Below are 20,460 nucleotides of genomic sequence, written 5' to 3' on the forward strand. Positions count from 1 at the left end.
GCGCTGCACACATAGATCAGGAAGGAGGTGGAAACAAATTCTAGTATGTATGGTCTGGTCGTCTGGATGATGGTTTCCCAAGATCCAGGTGATCACAGAATTTTATTAGCCACAAAGATATCCCAAGTCCATGCAAATCTCGATGATTTTTTAACCACAAAACTAGGACTCATTATATTACATTCTACTACGTATGACGTACAGTGCTATATGTACAGTATTATGTGCCCTCCCATTCTCGGTTCGCAGGTCGCAGCGCGCAAGGACTCTGCTCTCTCTCAGGCGGCCTCCACGCCTCCAACCAGTGGCGGAGGACCCCATGTGGTAAGGAGTGGCGGCTGCCATATTTTGGCCAAAATAATTCAATGGATACGAATTTGTTTTCAATCTAAACAAAGTCATATTTATAGTGTTTCTCTCTCAATTTTTTAGCGTTTATCTATCCCGCCATACTTAATTTTTTAGCTACCCTCCGCCACTGCCTCCAACAGGGCACGCAGCTCTGGGTTCTCCTCTGGATGCACCTGCTGCCCGGCTGCACTCACTGGTGGGCTGCTGCCACACGACACGAGAGTCGCATCCTTGACGGCCCGGGCGTTTCAGCTCCCGGACGGGCCTTTTGGACCCTCCAAGATGGATGGCGCGTGAAGAAAAAGCCCACCGCGAACTGCCACGCTCCGTCCATCCAAGAAAGAATGTACTTCTAAAATTTCGATGAGTCAAATAATTTCAATTTTAAATAAATATTTATTTACTAAACATATTAATATTTATATTGCAAAATAAGTATCATTGAATTAATTATATAATATATTTTCATACTGAATCTGTTTGAACTTTGAAGAAGTAAATATTATTATTATTTTTTATAAATTTGTAACTTCCGAAAAATGAGAGCTGTATCTATTGGAGAACCGATGGAGTACACAGCTCGCAGAGCGTATTTTGTTGGGCCAGGACGTGCTGGCTCGCTTAGTTCTCCCTCCTAATAGCTTCCAGAAGCTTTGGCTCTCAGCTACGTAATTTTAATTTTAACCAAAACAAAAATCCCCAACCAAAAGTATGCGTGGGGGCACACTGCCGTCCTGCTCCTGCAGCTGCACGACGGCGCGGTCCAGCGACTGCAAGAAAGCCCACCTGCGATTCTGGCAGCACGGGGGCAGGCCGCCAGCGGAGAATCCAGAGCGCGCTAGCTCGTCGCCGATCGCCGTCAATGCAATGGCCGGACAACGGATCGTGTGCCCATTCAGTCGCTGCCGGCTGCATCCGATCCGCGCGCATTACTTGCGATGCCGCGCCGTGCCGGCGCAAGCTAGCTAGGCCAGCCCCGTGGATCGAGATGGCCGGCCGGCTTGACGCGCGCCGCCGCCACCGCCGCCGGTAACAGAGATCGTGGAGATGGAGATCGGGCCGGCAGACGAGCTCGTGTATGCTGCCCTGATGATGCGTGACGGGAATCCCTGGCAGCAGCTACCGTTTGTTGATCGACAATGCATGGATAATGGACGATGTTCAAGGAGAAAAAGGGGTACTGCCAACAGTGATGGATTATATTATTGAAGGGTATATTTCGGTTGGTCCATTTCCGTATGATTGATCTGCTCAGTGCCCGCAAGTCCTCCATGATATGGACAAGTTGCTGGTCCAATCCGAACCCCCAGTGTTTAATTTCGTTATGCCCTGTCGTCACCACGCGGACCATACTCTACCGAATCACATTCTATGGAGGGAGCAGTTCACTTTTCATACAACAAAATGGTCTACGTTGTTAAGTTAGTTTCAACAACTATTTTATACCAGCTAGCTTGTAAAATCACATGACACTTAACGATATTATGTTAAATGTTTTTTTTGAGTAAACCATGAAATTTCCAAAGATTGACCAAAACATAACCCAAAGTGTCAAGTATCAATTTGTGGCTTGTGGGTTATCTAAATAGAAGTATATTATATAAAATGATTTTGACCAATTAGTAATTTTCTAGAACCAAACGTCGTCCATGTTATCAGTAAGTATGTATCAACAGATGACAAACTACTGCTCTCTTGAATATTCTCTGTTTTGTTTCATCGGTGTTAGCAGCAGGAGGGTCTCAAATTAACGAGGCAAAACCGTCCTCATCTTATTAGATCGTCTCGCTCCTTTTTCCGCCAAACCACCACCGTACATGACATGGGTAAGCCAGTGGCCCATATATTATCGCTATCATATAACAATAACAGGAACCTCACTTACGCGTAGCAGTCCAAAGACCACAAGATACGATTGAGAAATTTAAATGCTAATCAAATGCCTATATATTCCAGCTCTGCTTCAGCTTTCACTGTCGTGCTAGCTGGAGATTGGATGCCAGCGCACCCGACAGATAGAATGATCGGGGTGCAAAATGGAATGGCTATGGAATAATGTTAGCACCAGACGGCACAACCAGCAACATGCGTTGGCAAACAGTGTAGATATTTGTATCCCGACAATCTAATACCTAACACGTGGAGAGTGGCACTTCACATTGCAATATGTGTACAAAAGGGCAGTCTAATTAAAATATTGTAAAGCTACTTTCCATTAAATAGTAACCACTCATTGTATTTCAGATTGTCCTATGTATTCAAACAACTACTGTGAAGTGTGAACCGTGATATGTAGATCCACTAAGGGCACGTACAACGGGCTGTTGTCAGCCGTAGACGCAACACTTTTTTTTGCAAAAACCCTCCTCACGGCCTGCATTTACTCCCCATCCGTCGACTCGTTCATCTACTGCTGCGTCCCGTGCTCCTAGGCGAAACGACGAGGAAGCCGGCCATTGTACGACGCGATCCGCTGCGCCGTAGGCTTGACCTGAACCAGCGCCCCTTCTCCATCGTGCACCGTCACAATCTGCTCGCCTATTTTGTGCAGACCACCGGTGCCTTCTCCGTTAAGAGATTCCGGCCACCATGATGCATCCCCGACACAAATAAGAGATAAAACGGAACTCCCTCGCCGTTCTCTTCCCCCCCCCCCAAATTTCAAGCTCTCTCATGCCCTAAATCATCGGTAATTTGATTAACAGTGAGCTTCTGCCGGCCAGCCATGGAGCAGACCACCATCGCCTTCTTTCCCCACAAGATTCCGGCCACCATGATACATCCCCAACGCAAGTAAAAGGTAAAACAAAATCCCCTCGTCATCCTCTTTCTTTTCCCCCAAATTTCAAGCCCTCTCATGCCATAAATTATTGGCAATTTGACTCACAGTGAGCTTCTATCCGCCAGCTATGGAGGAGACCACCATCGCCTTCTTTCCCGCGAGATTCCAGCCACCATGATACATCCCCAGAGCAAGTAAGACGGAACTCTCTTGTCGTCCTCTTTCTTTTTCCCAAAATTTCAAGCCACCGCGAGATTTGTTGGTAAGAAGCCTGACATCCTCGGATGGATTTTCTTTTTCGCCTTGGGAACCTTTGGAATTATTATAGTTGTACAATGATACATTAGAGCTTATGTCTGCAAATATTAAAACTTGCATTGAGAGAAGATGATGGCGTACAACTTTGATAGATTGCTTACCTTTCAAGAGTTTATACTCTTGCTCTCCATTAACAGTATTTACACATGTTTTATGATATTTATTCTCTTTTCTTGGGCAAGCATGCGTTTTAAATAATTTGTAGTGTTTTTCAAGCAATATATTCTATGAGCATTCCAAGATGAGTATGTAATTTAAATTAACAGGTAATGGAGTGCATATGACTGTTTTATGTAGAAAAATTATGCCTGCTATATAAGATATGGTTGCCGAATGTTCTAGTAAATAAAGGACCAAGGAGGAAACCAAAGAGGCAAAGACATATCCTCCATTCTCTTGTCGGTGTCGCATATCCTCCATTCTCTCGTCAATGTCGCCGAGTGATGCTGCTGCTGCTGCTATGGAGCTAGAAGACGTAGAGGGTGCACACGGTCATATGAATTATTTGAATGTATGAATCAAAATGACTACAAAGATCAATTATGCACTAGACCACCATAAGTTTGTGTCTCAAAAGATGAATTAATCACTCTGCAGACAGCCAAACAGATAGCTCCATTGTACAAGCTGTCTGTTTGTGACAAAAAGACAACAGATGTCTACACTGTTGTACTTACCCTAAGATACTAACACATCTTGCCTTCAATACTAGGTTACATTTATCACCTATCTCGTGTTCTATTTATTTTCCACTAAAAATGTTAGAGTGCACCTTGAGTATTAGGATACATTAGGTTTGTGCCCATGTGTGCTACGGGGTGTAAAAAGATTTATAAGCTAATTCATATAACACTTGATGAAAACCATTAATAGTGTCGAAATACGACTGCAAAATATTAACAATCCATAATTTGTTGAAGAACATATTTACTTAATTGGGGAAAAAAGAACTCCATAATATCCATAGTCACACCTATTTTATCCTTGCATGTTCATCCCGTGGCTCAGATTGAGGGCCTCTTTGGGAGGGCTCTCCCCGGCTCCGGCTTCATCACTGTAGATCACTGTTCATCACTGTAGCGCGAAGCCGGAGGAGCCAGTGAATCCTGGCTTCAGCAGCTTCACCGGTTCCTCAGGCAAAGCCGGTGCGTTTCGGCTCCGTGCTACAGTGCAGCACAGTGCCGCGGCACTGTAGCACGGAGCCGGAGCCGCCCGTCCAGAGCCCTCCCAAAAGGGCCCTGAAGTTGCACCTAATATGTTCCCTTCCTAGTGATACAGCTAAGCTAATGTCTTCCATTGTTAGGCCATAGTTTTTTATAGGCATTTGCTTTATATGCCAACATATCGATGAGGAAGTCCCGACATTTTGTCTTCCGATCCCGTGCATAATTCATGCACTTAGGTAAACAGTTAGTCATGTGTGATGTGGAGTGTGATGCCTTGAGAAACACATAGGAACTTAGAATAAAGTACCGAACTAACCGAATGTTGACACGTGTCTAGCTCTAGCAACTAAATCGGCTACCCAAGCAATTGCAAAATTTCAAATATAAATTTATATAAATATTTGCCATTCACCAAAACATCTGACCGGTTCAACCGGCTTTTACCGGTCTGGTTGCAGGTATGGTCTTTTAAGTAAACCAAACCACTAGAGCATCTAGTTCGGTTTTTCTTAGTCCGGCCGCTGGTCCGGTCTAGTTCTAATAACTATGGAATTAGCTATGAGCTCATAGCAATAAATATTCTTAACTCGAGAGTCTTCTAAAATCTTCTATGATACTCTACTCATTATCTTTTTCTACTTTATTACACATCTCACCTATTCTCGATGTGACTATGTCCACATCCACCTGTCTCTCATATGGTGCAACTCCCACACCTCCCTCCCACTTGAGTCCTAACCGTGCTAGAATTACCAATCTGTGCATGACATCTCAGCAAGTGTCGCCCCTTCCGCCACAACCACCGATGACGATGATTATAATGGTCTGCATTTTCCCTAGCTGTGGGCGAAACAATTAATGAGAGTGCTGAGGGACCGAAAGGGCGACCAGAGGGGGGTAAATGAGAGCCGATTAAAATTTCTTGCAATCGGAAACATCGACTTAGTCCCGAAGTACACTCCCAACCCTAGAGTCCTAGGCACAGTGTGGAGTAGCTATGGAGGAGCTATACCAACACAAGAAAGCTCTAGGAACAAACAAGATCCAACGCGGAAGCAAACACGAAAAGCAGCGCGAGAAACAGCACACGGTATACACACCGGTTGAACCGACGTGCACTAGGGGCACCTCGTCGGTTTAACTGATGTGCAGAGCTTGCAGCAGTCAAAAGCTAACACCGGTTGAACCGATGCAGAGACTTTAAGAAGCGTCGGTTCAACCGACGTTGAACACCGGATGATCCGATAAATTCAAATTTAAACGCCGGTGCAGTTCTCCAGAGAAACTCCAAAATGGACATTGTGAGCGCCGGTTAAACCGACGCTACGAAACTCCTATACGTCGGCGCAATGGGCCAAATAACAAAAACCCTAACAGTTGAAAAACCTACTCACCGGTTGATCCGACGCAACAACTCACAAGCGTCGATTTAACCGGTGATAGGAAGAAATCTAACTGTGCCCAGAAACGAAATTATCCAGCCCGCTATCTTTGGAAATCTTGATGATTTGACGATCAATTTAAGTCCAAAGGAGCTCAAATTTTGGGGAGATGAAGATGATGACTTCAAGAACACATCCCCAAAAGATTTCAACGAAGGTCCTCACGGATTAAGAGGAATCGAAGGAAATCGGAGCAAGAGCGGGGTTTTCTCTAGAACGCAAAAGCTACGAATCGAAAGAGCTCGTGAATCCTAGGCGTTTGGCACTAAGGAAAGAGCGATGGATTCACCACAAAGAGCTCAAAGAAGTACTACAATCGCGTGCTTCATGATCACACAAACGAAAACCAAGAATCGTCACAAACAAAGCACAAGACGTACGGAATCGAAATGAAATCAAACCTCCCGAGGGCACAAGGAGGGAAGGGCTTCCTTTTCCCATGTCAATTCACGTACAAAGTCTCAATAATCCATGGCTAAAAACCTACCCTAGAGAGGAGAAGGGAGGAACTAGGAAGGAAGAGGAGGTGGCGCACGGGAGAGGAGCAGCAACTCTGTTCTTGCGCCAGGGGTAAAGGAAAAAGAGAGAGAGCCGGAGGGTGAGGGGGTATTTAACCCCAACAACTCTCAACCCAAAAGTCTAAACTACCCCTACACTCAATTAAACACTAGAAAGCCCGTAGGGGCAAAACTGGAAAAGATACATGGACTCATCCGACGGCCGAGGTTCTTTCTTCGAAACGAAGTCTTCTCCGCGATGCCGCCATGTCGATGAAGATCCGGTTCGCAGATTTGGAGGGTCCGCGAAACCCGGGTAGGTGGCCGGTTTTGGGAAAACTGCCAAAACTCCACGCGCGGGAAGATTCCCGCCTCCACGCCGTGGTCCTAGACGCCGTTCCCGTCTCGGCCTTCTGACGGCCCTAGATGCCGCCCGACACCCGTCACCTCCTCGCCCGCAGCGAGGCCCTAGACGCCGTCGATGCCCGTCGCCTCCGTCAGTCCCGAGACCGACGCCCGTGCCTCCACGACTTGACATCTTCTACCGCCGTCCGCCTGCTTGGTTTTGTGGCGCAAACCAAGAAACCCGCCTTCCGTCGTCGCTTGCGCCCTCGATCCAGGAGTGGATGCCACAGCTACCGCCCGGCATGAGCTCCGGTCCCGGCTGCCCTTCACTGCCGTCCACCGCACGGTCCATCGGTCACAGCACCTCCACGGCAGCTCTCCGTCGACACTTGATGCCCGTGTACCTGCAATCCGAAGACCAAGCGCATGATCACACCGCACGGTTGACAATTCACTCATCACAAGCAGGATAGAGTACTCAACATTCCTCAATCTCCCCCTTGATGAGTGCATTGTCAACACACCACAAACGAACCAAGATTGAAACAAAAACAGTGAAGAACAAAGAAGCAAGAGAGAACTTGAACAAGTGACAAAAGCTCGAAAGAAGCAAGAACCAATCACTTGACCAAGCAAAGATCAATTCCCTAAGACAAGGGCAACGGCTCGACGCAATCGATCAAACAAGCATGACTCATCAAAGACAGAGGCAGGGCTCGACACAGTCATGCCAGAAGCGAAGGGAAAATCAGGAGCTAAACAAAGCAGAAACTCCCACTGAATGCATTTCCCCCTTACCAGTGCAACTCTCACCAAATGTATGCACCCTCAGAGCCCTGTGCTCAACAAGTTTTTGGTTCTCTAAAAAATCAAACAATTTTCCCCCCTTGTTCGATCACTAACATTCTCCCCCTTGTTGGCACATGCACACATCAAGGCTTAGACCTAAAACTCCCCCTGAAACTGAGACCCCCCTGAACATATGCTATGCAATGAATGCAATGCAGGAGGTGTAAGTGAAAGCATTTAGGGATACAAGGATATGAGTAACAACTAGTCACAAGCACGTGTGCATCCATAAACAAGACCTGCATCTAGCTCAACAGGGTATATCAAATCAGTCTAGAGCTAGGCAAGTTCCAGTTTAGGAGAAATAAAAGCATCACCCTTGATCTAGCACTAGCAAGTAGGGAATGAAAGACAGTGCTAATCAAACTCATACAGGTGAGCCAAAAACATCCAAAGCATGTTGTAAACATTGATTTTGCAATCTCATTATATCAAGCAATTTAATGCCAGGGGTTGAAAGCTTGTCATGCTTTACTTAGCAACGAGACCAAGCCTATGCCAAAGGCAATCAGAAGCTTAAGGCACTCGTTTTAGTCATGCACAGCCTTGCCCGGGTTCTCACAAGTGCAAAGTGAGCCGTCCCGAAAGCTCGATCAGTGCGACAAGCAATCCCACTTGGATCTTCTCATTCCATTTCAAGCACAATTCAAGCCATTTTATCAATTTTAGATCATGTCAAGTATGAATTGCTTAACGAAAGGCTACACTAGCATGAATGAGATAGCAAAGCATATCAACACGCCCTAATATGCTAGTAGCCAAGACAGGGTGACCATGTTTTCAAATTTTCAAATAAAATAGCTTAACTCAGATGAAGTCATATACACAGTGGAGCAAGCTATACATGATCACATTTATAAACTCACACTAGCAAACACTAGGAGATCATAGCAATGTATACAAAAATACTAGTGCAAGTGAAGCAATGCAAAATGCAGAAATGTACAATGCATATGCACAATGCAACTACCAAACCTAGAAAACTAAGAGAAGAACAAATAAACACTACAAAGCTACCCAAAGAAAAGTCAGCGATCAAAAGGGGTAACACACCCCAAGCTCCCCTCGCAAGCGAGCAAAGGTGTCCTGCTCAAGAGGTTTGGTTAGGATATCTGCGGTTTGCCTCTCTGAAGGGACATGGATCAAGTCTATGTGGCCTCTCTCATGATTGTCTCGCAGGAAGTGGAACCGGATATTTATGTGTTTGGTTCTGGAGTGTAGGACAGTGTTCTTTGCAATGCTAATAGCAGACATGTTGTCAATGAAAATGGGAACCCTATCAAAACTCAGTCCATAATCCTGCAAGATTTGTTTCATCCATAGGATCTGGGAGCAACAGCTAGCAGCGGCAACATACTCAGCTTCTGTGAAGGAAAGCGCTACGCTAGCCTACTTGCGAGAGGACCAAGACACCAAAGATGTACTGAGAAATTGACAAGTGCCGGATGTCGACTTGCGATCCAACCGACACCCACCGAAATCGGCATCAGAAAATCCCACCAAGACCAGAGAAGAATCCGCAGAGTACCAAAGACCAAATTCAGGGGTGAATTTCAGATACCTGAAGATGCGTTTCACCACCTGTCTGTGGGAGGTGCGCGGAGAAGCCTGGTACCTCGCACAGAGGCCGACGCCGAACTGAATGTCCGGCCGCGTCGCTGTCAGGTACAGGAGGGAGCCGATCATGCTCCTGTACTCCGTCTGGTCCACCGCCTCGCCATCCAAGTCCTCATCAAGCGCCGTCGATGTGCTGATCGGAGTCAGCTGAGGAGACAAGTCACTCATGTCGAACTTCCGCAGCAAGTCCTTAGTGTACTTCGCTTGATGGACGAACGTGCCCTGAGGAGTTTGCTTGATCTACAGCCCGAGGAAGAACTGCAGCTCACCCATCATGCTCATCTCGAACTCCCTGGACATCTGCTCAGAAAACTTGGAGACAAGAGCGTGAGAAGAGCCACCAAAGATAATATCATCCACGTATATCTGAACTAATAGAAAATCAGTGCCAGACCGCATGGGGAACAAAGTTTTATCCACACATCCCATTTTAAAACCCTGAGCCAACAAAAATGTTTTCAGTCTATCATACCAAGATCTAGGTGCCTGTTTCAAACCATAAAGTGCTTTCTGAAGTTTATAAACACGGTTTGGAAACTTCGGATTTTCGAAACCAGGGGGTTGTTTCACATAAACCTCTTCTTCGATAAAACCATTTAAGAAGGCAGATTTAATGTCCATTTGGAAAACTTTAAAACTCTTAGAAGCAGCAAATGCAAGAAAAATCTGAATCGCTTCCAAACGAGCAACAGGGGCAAAAGTTTCCTCAAAATCAATCCCTTCTTTTTGGCAAAACCCCTGGGCAACAAGACGGGCCTTGTTTCGAACAACCAAACCATCCTCTCCTTGCTTGCTTTTGAAAACCCACTTCGTTCCGATGGGATTACAAGTAGGTGGAGGCTCGACTAAACCGCCAAAACTCCACGCGCGGGAAGATTCCCGCCTCCACGCCGTGGCCCTAGATGTCATTCCCGCCTCGGCCTTCTGACGGCCCTAGACGCCGCCCGACGCCCGTCACCTCCTCGCCCGCAGCGAGGCCCTAGACGCCGTCGACGCCCGTCGCCTCCGTAAGTCCCGAGACCGACGCCCGTGCCTCCACGACTTGGCGTCTTCTACCGCCATCCGCCTGCTTGGTTTTGTGGCGCAAACCAAGAAACCCGCCTTCCGTCGTCGCTTGCGCCCTCGATCTATGAGTGGATGCCACAGCTACCGTCCGGCATGAGCTCCGGTCCCGGCTGCCCTTCAGCGCCGTCCACCACACGGTCCATCGGTCACAGCACCTCCACGGCAGCTCTCCGTCGATACTTGACACCCGTGTACCTGCAATCCAAAGACCAAGCGCACGATCACACCGCACGGTTGACAATTCACTCATCACAAGCAGGATAGAGTACTTAACATTCCTCAAGTGCTAAATCAAAATAAATGTAATGATTCTTCAGCCACATATGTCCATAGTATAGAACCACCATATAATTAATTCAAAATGCTAGGTACAGTTGGATTCCCATTCAAATGTAACAAGATTTAGCAAGAACTCGTCATTTGTATTTTCAAGTCAGATGCCTAACCAAATGTGAAAAATGATTTTTCTCTATCAAATTTAGCTAGAACACCCCAATAAAAATCATTTTCAATAAAGTAATCAATTATGATACTATTTTCGATAAAATGATTTTTATTTTAACATAGATGAAATGGGGAACCTTTTTTACATCCAAAGGATCTCCTAGGGTGGTCACCTCTTTTGTTTTCTCTTGAGTCGTCACTAATCGTGAGTTGCATCTCTTGTTTTCTATGACACTACTGCAGTTATGATGGAAATGTATCTTCATCATGTAACTCTGTATATTCTCATATAAGCTGAATACAAAATCATCCAACACCATCTACCCATATCTTGCTAATACAGAAAGCAAGTTTGGATCTACTTTCAGAGTCAGGACAAATTTTGGAACCTTTTGTAACTAAACATTATAACAAGGTTTAAGTGGAAATCTTATACAAATCGCATTTTGTATAGTCAGACTCCTAGCTAATTGAGAAAAACAATAATCATGAATGCTCCTAAGTGGGTAACCCCTAACGCCACTCCATTTTACTACGAATGAATATATATATATATACACAGATGCTATACACGGTATATTCACATTTCCGATAGTTCTCTATGGCTCACCATTTTTATACATACCTAAAAAGTTCCATTTTCAAGCGGGGCAGATCTAGGGGAGATGGACGAGTCTCCTCTGACCCTCGCCTCCTGATTTTTCTGCAGCTAGCAGCACCATCGAACTTGTTTTTACTAATTATTTTCTTATGCACAATAATTGATACTCAAACTGAGAAGGTGAAAAGTGAGGAATTATACAATTTTATAAGATTAGATTGATTTATTCACTAAATTATTTTCTTAAACAAATGTTTCATTAGATCACCCTAGCCTTACTTGAAATCCTAGATTCCCCATTGTTTTCAAGAATAATATATTGTGTTATCTCCACAAAATTTGGAAGCATGTTATTACTAGAGCCTCACCATATATCTGACTCAGAGGGCGTCTGCAATGACTAGCTATTTAGCTAGCTAGATCTGATGTGACAATAGAAAAGTAGGAGAGAGAGTAGTCACCAGTGACGAGCAAATAGCTGATCTATTTCATGTAGTCCAAGAATCTGTGTGAGAGACGTGTGAGTCCAATAGTATAAAGTAGTCTTATCTTTCATCTCTCACCTCCACATGAATAGACTATGTAGTAGTACTTGTTATTACCATTGCAGACGCCCTGAAAAACTGGTACGCGCAAAGAAGGCTTTGAATGCTGGAATCAAAGCGGGGCCTTTAATTCCAGTCTTGGCGCAGGAGCTAGGAACCCTACCAGCTACGTACTCCGTTACGATCCAAGCTGGGGTACCGGTACGGTAGAGACCACCGGAACATGCATGCATGCCTGTGCTAACTAAACATGTGGTGCCTGTCGTCTGTAAGCACGCCTCTGGCTCCAGATTTAGATCATCGGCCCCTCCTCCACCAGACCACCACGGCTGTGTTTAGTTCCCAAAAAATCTCCCCCCTTCCAAACTTTCCATCACATCAACATCACATCGAAACATTAAATATAGCAAATGATGCATGCATGAAGCATTAAATGTAGGTAAATAAAAAAATTAATTGTATAGTTTTGATGTACACGACGAGACGAATCTTTTGAGCCTAGTTAGATCATGGTAGGACAACAATTACCACAAACAAACGAAAAGTGCTACGGTATGCTACAGTGTCCGCTGTGACTTTTCGCATCCCTTTTACCTCATCTAAACACAGCCCACATCATCAGTCGCAAAACAATCTGTCGAGAGCGCAGTTAGCAGAGCAAGCTGATGGTGCAACCGGCCGGTACGGTACACTGCGTAACACTACTGCTAGTACTTTCTTCACCTTTTTGTTGGATGAGGAACTTGATCACAGAGTTTATATTTGCAGAAACTTATAGCTCGTATAACTGCTACCTCCGTTCTCAAATATACTACACCCCCCTGCTTTCTACAAACACTGCAAGTCTGTAATGCTTTTCATGAATTATTCGGCGCAGACGTATTGCGCGGCCGCAACTTGCGGGGCAGAGTTAACGCCGACCCGGCCGGCTGCGCTAGTTACTCCAAAGATTTCCTTTTGTTAAATATTGTTGCGTAGTAGTATAGGAAGGAGTATATATAGCTGGTTTGCATTGGGTTGTAGACTTGTAGCGGATGGGAAGGAATGAAGAGCAGTGGTCCAGCACATGTACGTTCATGTGCGTGGCGACGCAGTGGAAGGCTGTTGGTCGGAGGCGGTCGAAATGGGGGAGTAATTCCACCCCCGTGATAATAATAAGGAGCCTGCCCTGTTTGGTTCGTGCTAGTTTTGTAGCGTGCTAGTGAATAGTAATACTTTGACCACTAATTACGGTGTCAAACAAAGCCAGTTTACAAAATCAACTACAGAACCCCCGCGCTAGTGACCCTGAAGAATCTAATGAGACCTTTGACCGCGCGGTTAGAGGATGGTTATTGTAGCATCACTGTAGTAAATCATCGATTAATTACCGTCATTAGATTCGTCGCGAAAAATTACACCAATCTCTAAAAAATTTTTACAAATAAACTTCATTTAGTACACCATACATATAATATTTTTTTCGGGAAACATGCACAGTTAGAATTCTTGCCGATCCAAACAAGGCCCAATATCGTCGTCCTGCCATCAGCATTCATTCTACGCACCGTACCGGCGGCTTTTTACTCTTTTACTACTTACCACGCGCAGGGTATAGAAAACAAAAGTAATTCTTCACTGCACGAACGGTGATTCCTTACGGCCTCGATCATGGATGATTTTTTATTTCCATTTAGTTTTGGATTTCTCTCTTTCTTTTTGCATCTTGTAAGGATTATTATTGTACGTGAAAAATCTTAACCGGTTGTACTAGGATATTGAGTCAGTTAATTAGCGTTCAGAATAATATTCACACACTCATATCTTATTATTTGGCCAACCAGCAGAATGAAAGACGCATGTCCCCACCCAACATACGAGTATATATTAGGTTATCTAAGATGTCATTAAAACATGCTGTCAAGCAAAGAAAGTTCACCACAGCATGCTCTAATAATTAATTTGGACATGGGGGGAGGGGATACAACATTACGTGTTTCAAATGCATCACGTTGAACACATACATCTCCTCGTCTGTTTGACGGTTTCAATTGTTCTTCATGCATGCCTATCCAGCTGTCCCATGCCCCTATTAAAACCTGAAGGTCCACCACCTCCCAAGCTACAGTGTTACACCTCGCTCATCGATTCCCAAGCGGAACCCATGCCCCCCCGTGCACCACAGCGTTCCTAACACATTTTTCTTTTATATATGATGACTATATACACACACGTGAGGGAGCGAAACTGGCGACAAGAGGGGGGTGAATGGGAGCCGATCAAAATTTGTTTCGAAATCGATCCGTCGGCCTATATCCCGTAAATTACCACAAACCCTCAAATCTTAGATGAGATGTAGAGTAGCTATAGAAGAGCTAAACCAACACAAATCACCCCTAGGAACGAGCGAGAGAAAGCACGGAAGCGATCGAGAAAACTGCAGATCTAGCAGTCAGGGACCGGTCAGACCGCTTTCTCTGGCCGGTCAGACCGGTCGGGTTGGATTTGAAATTCCAGACCGGTCCGGCTGGATTTGAAATTCCAGACCGGTCAGACCGGTTGCTCCGACCGGTCAGACCGCTTCTGCTCAGAACAGAATTACAGCCCGCGAACTCGAGGTGATTTCGAGATTACTCGTTCAAATCATCACCAAATAGTCTCAAAATTTGCAGGGAGGTTCCTGGGATTGAGACGAACCTCTCCACAAAAGGAATCAACCCAAAACGCAAAGGATCACAAGAATTCCGTGGGGGAAAGAGGTAAAAGAGGGTTTTCCAAAAACTCCAAAAACCTCAATCCGAGGGACTCGTGATTCTCGGGGGTTTAGCTCTAGGCTAGATGGTTGAGAAGCAAATCACGGAGTCCCTAAATCCACTAAGTGAAAGCTTTAATCTCAAAAAAACCACGAAAAGAGAGGAAATCAATCCATGAACAAAAGATGAACGGGAACACAATAGAGCTGCTCAAAAGGATCATCGATTTCATTAAAATTCATCGTGATTTACAGAGGAATTCACCTATACAAGAGCTAGACCTCCACCCATTCATCCACCCTCTCAAATTTGTGGACCTAGCTATAATCTAGACCATGTTTTCCATGGAGACCTCGGCCTAACCCTAGAACAGAGAGAGGAGCAAGGAAAAACAGAAAAGGACTCGTGGCATGGAGGCTCACCTATCCAAGGGGGCAGTTGAGATGTATTTATACGACCTCGGGGGTGACCGGTCAGACCGGTCTCACAGACCGGTCAGACCGGTCCCTTCCCAGAAACGACCTCCACCCTGACTCGTACACTAAAACGTCCGTAGGGGCAAAATCGGAAAGGGTACAAGATCTCATCCGACGGCGGAGTTTCTTTCTTCGACTCGAAGCCTTCTCCGCGATGCCGCCACGTCGATGCAGATCTGATCCGCGGTTTTGAGGAGTCCGCGAAACCCGGTGAGGTGGCCGGTTTTGTGAAAACCGACAAAACTCCACACGCGGGAAGATTTCCGCCTCCACTCCGTGGCCCTAGACGCCGTTCCCGCCTCGGCCTTCTGACGGCCCTAAACGCCGCCCGACGACCGTCACCTCCTCGCCCGCAGCGAGGCCCTAGACGCCGTCGATGCCCGTCACCTCCGCCAGTCCCGAGACCGACGCCCGTGCCTCCACGACTTGGCGTCTTCAACCGCCGTCCGCCAGCTTGGTTTTGTGGCGCAAACCAAGAAACCCGCATACACCGGTGCTTGCGCCATCGATCCAGGAGTGGACGCCACAGCTGCCGCCCGGCCCGAGCTCCGGTACCGGCTGCCCTTCACCGCCGTCCACCGCACGGTCCATCGGCCACAGCACCTCCACGGCAGCTGAACGTCGACACACGACGTCCGTGTACCTGCAACCAAAGACCAAGCACACGATCACACCGCACGGTTGACAATTCACTCATCACAGCCAGGAATGAGTACTGCTCATTCCTCAATCTCCCCCTTGATGAGTGCATTGTCAACACACCACATGTAACCAGAGAAGTGAAAAGTAAAAAATGGCACGAAGAAAGTGAAGAACTCAAGCAAGTGACAAAACCCTCAGAAAGGCAAGAACAGTCACTTACTCAAGCTAAGATCGATTCCCTAAGACAAGGACAACGGCTCGACGCAATCGATCAAAAGCCAAAACATGACTCCTCAAAGACAGAGGTAATGCTCAACGCAGTCATGCTAGAAGCACACGATCACACCGCACGGTTGACAATTCACTCATCACAGCCAGGAGTGAGCAGGGTTCACCTAACCGACCAGTCTCCGGTAACCGCCTGTCGGGTACCACGATTAGAGACACCCTAATCGGGGTACTAAGACCGCTTTAAAACACAAACACCTGTTAAGGCAACTGGGTCCACAAAGGCCCACGGCCTGCTCCCCATTCGGAAGAAAGGAAAGGACTTAAAGAAGCCCAGCGTGCGGCCCATTCACGTCCCCCTCGAACCCGCGGAACGATCTCCGCCTCGCTCGAGGGTCCCTCTCGGGCCCGCTGGACAATCTCCGCCTCGCTCGAGGGTAGTGGATCTACCCTCGAGCGGGTGACTCATCTCCGCCTCGCTCGAGGCCACCCCTCGGCACAAAGGACAAACAGCCCCGCCGCCCGACCGCTCGCCGTACGAAGGCATTAAAGGCCAGCCACTCCGCCACGGCGCTCGGGACGGGCGGCGTCAGGCCGCCACTCCCACAGTGGATGTGACCGGCGTCCCATCCACTGACTCCAGTCACCACTCCGCCATCCCAGCTGCTGTAGCAACACTGTTGGACCTGCGACGTGAGACAAGACAGGCTCTGCACTTCTCCCGTTACTATTCTGCCGACACCGACCATCCGGACTCGCCTCCCACCGGGGAAGGGGTCCGGCGACGTCACGTGTCCTTCCGAGAGGGGCGCTCAGCACGCACGGACGGAGCCCCGGACCTCCCCCTTGAGGAGTCCAGGACCTCCACGCGTCCCCCAGACCTCCTGGTGGGCACGCCCGCACACCGGCCAGGGGGTCCGGGGCCGCCGCGCGCCCCACTGCCGCTGGTGCATGCAGGACCCTAGTCCGCAGGGCCCACCGAACGCCACCGTGCCGTATATAGAGGACCATACATCAGCGACGACCACGCCGCCTGCAGGCACGCTGCAGGACGACCGGCACGATCTTCGCACGACCAAGGACGATATCCAGGACGACCGCGACGCACGCCGCCTTCCCACAGTGTACTTCCAACAGTGTCCGACCACTTTACCCCCGCGATTCAGGGGAAAGCGACGACTTCCACGCCCCCGCTCATGTGCCCCGCCCCTCCTTGTAACTATAAAAGGAGGAGGCGGGTTTCCTTTAGCAGGGCGGTCTGGTTTTTTTCTCGGGCTGGCTGCCTGACGCTCAGACACTCTCTCTCTCTAAGGACACTCAGAGGCTCCTAGACGAGATCCATCATCACCCACGCTCCGGCATCCCCATCACCACGTTCAACCCCTCTTCTAGCAGAGACCTGGGAGCTCTCTCCCTCTCTCGCCTCGCTTGTATCCCCTACTACGAGCACATCGGGTGCAAGATAATACAGTGCACTCGCACACCCCCTTTGCTGGACGTACGGCCCCGCGGCCAGAACCAGGATAAACCGTGCGTTACTGTGATTACCTCTTGCATCATCATCTGGGACGAGGAAACATGCAGCATTTACTAGTTGGGATCCAGGCCCCCCGGGTCGGGACACCGACACCGCCGGGCTCCGGTTCTGGTTTACCGGACCGGTTGCACCGGTTACCGGTAGAAACCAGACAAATTCAAAATTTAATTCAAAAAACTCAGTTCAACCGGTTCGTACCGGTATACCGACCGGTTAGACCGGTTTACCGGTCAGTTTGACCGGTTTACCGGCCGGTTTGACCGGTTTGAATTCAAATCCAAATTTAAAATCGCATGTGTAACCGGTATACCGGCCGGTTAGACCGGTTTACCGGCTAGTTTGACCGGTTTACCAAGTGGGCCTTAATGGGCCGTCTCATTTTTTCTTTTCTTTTTTGTTTTAACTTTAAATGCCCGAAAATTATGTTAAACGAACGAATTTTTTAGAAAATTTGACACCATTAGATTCGTCGCACCTTGAAGTATTTTTAGGATTTTTTTGAGAATTTTTTATTTTTTTGAATTCAAATTTGAAATTTGAATTTGGGCCGATTTGGTACCGGCCCAAACCGGAACCGGACCGGTTTGACCGGTAACCGGTCAAACCGGACCGGTTCCCACCGGTAAGGGGAACCCTGGGAGTGAGTACTGCTCATTCCTCAACAAGACTTTTCTACAAACTTTTGGATCAATGAGAATAAGAAATAGTGTTAAAATATTCCTAAAACATTATTAATACTACAGTACTTATTGACAAAACAACTCTTCTCTAGCAATATTATTGACAAAAATACGGCAGGATTCGGACAAAATTCCCTCGTTCATTCCAAACGGGCCCCGTGTGGATAGATCAAATTGATGTGCATGCGAGCAAAAATTCAGTAATTGATAGGCACATTTATTATATTTCTGTTATCATCAGGTACGGTTCTACCTGCAGGGAGAGCAGCGTAACATGCAGTAACAATACGCGCAGAGATATATTGATCATCACCTGTGCAGCATGCTAGGTACTGTGACTCGTCGGCAGGTGCCTGCATTACTCTTTGCTCAGTTGTGGCAGTCGGTCACTACTGTGCATCATAACCTTGCGAAAAAAAGGCGACGATTATCGAGCAAGGTAACCAACTAACCATCCCATATGCACGCACACGGATCGGAGTCTGATCGCAAGGGCTATTCCTAACCATGGATTCCATTCAGGGGCGGATCTAAGGGGGGCTGAGGGGGCTCCAGCCCCCCTACTGCCCAAAATTTTATGGAGCCCCTCACAGTCCCCATAGAATTTTGGAGACTATTGATGAAAGAAGAGAGGGAGCAAAGAAGAAGAAGTGTCACCAGCCCTCCTGCCTTCCATTTCTGGCTTCGTCACTGATTCCATTTCGTCTTTTATCAAGACAAGATCATAATAAAAATAAAAATAGTGCTAATGACGGATTGAGAAGGCGCACCTCCAAAGGAGAAAGAGCATAGTAGCATCGGCAAAGACAAAGAGCAGAGGAGTGAAAAACGAGCAATTCACCTATACTTGAACATATGAGCATTCTTTTTTGGCTGTAGTCTTCACTTGTGAGCGAATGATCAAGGCCGGAACTCTTCTCGTAATCTAAAAAATGCGCATTCTCTTCGCATCACGCTCCTCTCCAAGTCTCCATCCCCACGTCTAGCACTCTGAACAACCTTAGCGAGCTTAACAATGGACAACGGGGAGAGAGGGGGGGGGGGGGGGGGGGGGGGAGGGATAGTGTGTGCAATGGGGCCTGCAAAGTATTGCAATTCAAGGCCTCGCTTAGCGCATGTGCTACCTAGCTAGTACTGTACTCGTTCCAAAGGCCGTGAAGAAAGAAGTGAAAACGCACCTGCCTGAAGAATGCAGTTACCGTCAATACATCAATGCAATGTCCACGTACACGTGTATCTATTGGTACAAATGCCATATATAATAGGGACATGTTTGGCAGGGCTCCGACTCCAGTTCCAGCGGCTTTTCTAGTGGAGCTGGAGCCATTTTGGAAAATGTTTGACAAAACAGCTTCACTTGTTAGATTGAGATAGTAAAATATCTAAATCGCTCTTTTTTTTCTCCTCTCCTTTTCTTTTTTCCTCCTCTCGTCTTATCCATTCACCCGTCTCCTTCCTCACGACTACGCCCCGCCCCGTCGCCTCCTCCTCCTTCAAGCGGCGGCGGCCCACACCTCCTCCACCCGCCGGCGGTGGCCCGCGCCTCCTCCTCCTCCCAGCGCGGCGGCCCGCGTCTCCTCCTCCTCCAATCGCGGCGGTCCGCGCCGCCTCCTCCTCCCAGAGCGATGAGGCCCGCGCCTCCTCTTCCCCGCAGCCGCCGCCGGCCACCTTCTCTCGACAGCCCCTACTCGCGGCCGCCACCGGCCACCTCCTTCTCCCGGTCCCGCAGGCCGGGCCCTGCACCCGCGGCTCCGCCGGCCTTCGCCGGTCTCCGCCCACGCCTCCTCCTCCTGCCATCCGTGCCTCCGACCGCCGGCCACCACCGTGAGCTCCCACCAGCCCCTGCACCTGCCGCCACGAGATGGCGCGAGGAGGTGCTGCGCGCGCGGGGGCAAATGGGGCAGGAGACATGGAGAAGCTCCATGGAGCCAGACAGAGCCACCCTTTTCTGGTTCCGCCTCTGCCAAATTGCTCTAGAGAGCGCGTTTTTCGGGGCTTCGGAGCTGGAGCCGAGAGCGAACCACCCGTTTGGCAGGGCTCCGCCCGGAGCCGGTTTTGGAGGCGCTCGTGGAGCCCTGCCAAACAGGACCTAGATCCTTCCTATTCAAATGTAATCCGCCCCATGTGTTTTTTATGATTTTAT

The 20,460-nt window shown here is 47.9% G+C and overlaps 1 long non-coding RNA gene across 2 annotated transcripts; it reads left to right on the forward strand.

Annotated features, from left to right (window-relative positions):
* Window positions 1–2,677: 2,677 nt before the first annotated feature.
* Window positions 2,678–3,542, forward strand: LOC120651046. Of its 2 annotated transcripts, none has more exons than XR_005665908.1 (2): window positions 2,678–3,151; window positions 3,241–3,518. It is a non-coding gene; the product is annotated as an uncharacterized LOC120651046 (long non-coding RNA). The 2 variants fall into 2 exon arrangements; XR_005665907.1 differs by having other exon boundaries at window positions 2,681–3,151; window positions 3,259–3,542.
* The last annotated feature ends 16,918 nt before the right edge of the window (window positions 3,543–20,460 follow it).

The sequence above is a fragment of the Panicum virgatum genome, chromosome 9K (assembly GCF_016808335.1).
Source record: "Panicum virgatum strain AP13 chromosome 9K, P.virgatum_v5, whole genome shotgun sequence".
In the NCBI taxonomy this organism is placed as follows: Eukaryota; Viridiplantae; Streptophyta; class Magnoliopsida; order Poales; family Poaceae; genus Panicum; species Panicum virgatum.